At 38.8% G+C, this 3,275-nt stretch overlaps 1 pseudogene; it reads left to right on the forward strand.

The window, feature by feature from the left end:
* Positions 1–2,620: 2,620 nt before the first annotated feature.
* Positions 2,621–3,032, forward strand: LOC116089206 (annotated as a pseudogene).
* The last annotated feature ends 243 nt before the right edge of the window (positions 3,033–3,275 follow it).

Here is a 3,275-nt window from a genome sequence, read left to right on the forward strand (position 1 = left end):
AATAACACATTTGGGTAGAATGTCAATGCTATGTATAACAAACATGGAAGATAAAGAAAGAATTTTTGTTTTCTAAAAAATTGTGGCTTTTGGTTCCTATACATATTCTGAACTCCTCAATTCTTTAAATATCTTGTTGAGGGTGAATATAGGGCTGGGCATAGGAATTTCCTGAATTTATAAATGAGCCATATTTAGCCTGTAATTAAATGGTTTCTCAAACTGCAGCTGGGTGTTTAGTACTGCCACAGCAACTGCTAGTAGACAACACTTGCCATCTGGTACAATTTATTTACAGTTAAGCTTCTGAGTTGATGGCTGCTATTTAGAGCAAGAAGAGAGGCTGTGCATGGGGACATTTAGATAGGCTATGCATCAGAGGAAACATGTCTGGCATTGTGTGCTCTAAAAGGGAAGGGTTGCCATATCCATGTCCCTCCAGGTTGGAATTCTGTTGACTTTCTGATGGAGCATGTTTCAGGCTGTTGGATGAGTATACCCAATGGTTCTAGTGGCAAACACTTGTAAGATACCCAGTGGGTCACAGCTAGGTACAGCTCCCCCAGCTTGCCTGTGAGCAGGACCTATCCTTACTTATAGGCAATACAATTTGGAGAAGTGATTGGCTTTTGCAGCTTGGATTAGCCTATATTATGTAATACTTTCTCTTAATGGAGGAGAGATATCTTTTGCTGGTTTGGAAGAATTAAGCTGCCATGTTCTGAGGGCATCCGTGTGGCCAGGAACCACTGGAGGCTGGTTGGGGTTAAGAGAGTCTCTGGACAATAGCTGTCAATAAATGAGGAACCTCAGTCCTCTGGCTGTAAAAAAGCTAGGTTCCACCCATAATCTGGGGAGCCTGAGAATGGGTCTGTGTGAATCCAGAAAAAACAATGTACCCTTTATTGATACCTTGATTCCACTATGTAAGATGCTGCAGCTCCGATCCCAGGCTTTAGACCAAAGGAAAAATCAAGAAAATGTGTGTAATTTGAAGCCAATAAATTTTTAGTAACACGTTTCATGTGGAGGAAAAATCAGCCTTCTTCACCCTGCCTCACTCCTTGTATTAGCGTGAAAGACATGACCTTTCTTTAACAGACACTTATTTCTCTTTTAATGAGATACAGGATGGTTTCTGCCTTCTCTTCGATTTTGTTTGCAAGTGGGAATGGTGGGTATTACATTGTGCATTTAAACTTACTAAATCAAGTAGAAGCAACAGAGCAGACCGGAGACTGTGTTCTTAAACACCATCCACGGGTGTGAGAAAAAGCCTGTGGTAAGGAAGCTGTTATTCACCAAGCACCAGCTCTGGCCTGGAGCCAGGTGATGATTCCTGGCTGCACACACAGAAGCAGAAAGAAAAGAACCACCTGCAGACTGAGCTGGTGATCAGCCTATTCACCTTGCTTCTCATCTCCTGAGCATGCATAGTCCTGTCAGTCGGAGCTTTCCTGAAGTTCTCTGTCTATAGAAAGCTGATTGGGTTTCATCTTAAGCCTGTGCCATTAAGCCTATTTTTCAACCTTGTAGTGACAGCTGCTGCATTCTTCTACCTCAGGTGGCTGAGTTAAGGTGGATGAAGCTTTCTTCAGCTTCTGTCTCTGGAGATACTTGGAGAAAAGAGAGGGAAGGGATTTCCTCTCGACTGGCCTATAGGCTATGTCTTGCATGATAGAGAAATGATGATTTGTGGTCACATGTCACTAGAAATTGGGGGTTATTTCTATAATATGATCTGGCTAATATCCACTAAACTAAATGTCATATTAAATTTAATACCGAGAATGAAAATATTTTATTCAGCCAAAATGGTGTGATAAATCAAAATATTAATAGTGACTGTTTTTAAGTCCTGAGCTGGATAATCAGATCTCATTCAATTGCTTCTTATTAACCATATTACAAGTTTTCTAAAATATCTTCAACAAATAAAGATTATTTTAAAACAAAAACCACAAATGATATTCTTAATGATATATTTATGCCCCATTCTTCATATATCTATAAATATACCATTGCATATGGAACATATGTATATCTTGCTTATGATGGAAAAGCTATAATCCACTGCTTTCCTTTTTAATGCAAAAACTCTGTAACACTAAAAGCTAGAATGAATTTGAAAAATAATATAGCCACTAATTAGAAGTGTAATTTTCAGTGATTTTCAAATTTTGAAAGCCTTTTTACAGATCACTTTTTACCATAAATCATTTTTAATGTGTCTGAGAGGTTCACTTCAAAAATATTTTTTAAAAATTTGGGCAATTTTAGGTACATTTAATAAAATGTTCCTTTTTTTTTATATTCTCTGCACTCAAGGGTCTTGTTGATAGGGAGAGGAGGGAGCCAATGGGGATGGAGTTTCACCATGGCAACCTTTCTTTTATTAAGGGTAACACTTCATTATGATATTTTTGCCATCCATGAAACCATTTCTTGATCTTATCAGGTTGGAGATGTCTGTATAATACATCATAAAACTTTTTTAAAAACAGCAATCTGGACACTGTCTCTGCCTCCCCCATCTTACAGATCTCCTAGAGGATGGTTTTGGAGAGCACCCCTTCTACCACTGCCTGGTTGCAGGAGTGCTTAAAGAGCACTGGACCCCTGAAGATTACAGTCTCTAGCTTCGCCATGTACATGGCCCTTCTGTGTACATGAATGGGCAGGGAGGTAACTGAAAGATCCTTTACACAATAAAGTAGATGATCATGATAAATGAGGACACAGCATTGTTGGTTTCGCCATGTACTATTTTACTGATGACCCATGGATTGGCAAGTTACTGTATCTTGAAGACTTCTTTGTGATGAGTGATTACAGAGGCTTTGGTATAGGATCAGAAATTTTGAAGAATCTAAGCCAGGTTGCCATGTATGCACTTCTTGGTAGCATAATGGAATGAACCATCTATCAACTTCTACAAAAGAAGAGGTGCTTCAGAACTATCCAGTGAAGAGGGATGGAGGCTCTTCAAGACTGACAAAGAGTACGTGCTAAAAATGGCAGGAGAGGAGTGAGGCGTGCTGGTGTAGACAATGACAACCTCCATTGTGCTTTAGAATAAATTCTCAACTTTCCTTGATTTCTATCTTGTTTGTAGTGAAATAATAGAGCGAGCACCCATTTCAAAGCTTTATTACCAGTGGTGTTATTACATGTCTGAACACTTTTTGATGAAGAACAAGGTAGTATGATCTTACTATATAAGAAAAACAAAACTTCATTCTTGTGAACCATTTAAATGTACACAATTTACACGC

The sequence above is a fragment of the Mastomys coucha genome, unplaced genomic scaffold (genome assembly GCF_008632895.1).
Source record: "Mastomys coucha isolate ucsf_1 unplaced genomic scaffold, UCSF_Mcou_1 pScaffold14, whole genome shotgun sequence".
Classification (NCBI taxonomy): domain Eukaryota; kingdom Metazoa; phylum Chordata; class Mammalia; order Rodentia; family Muridae; genus Mastomys; species Mastomys coucha.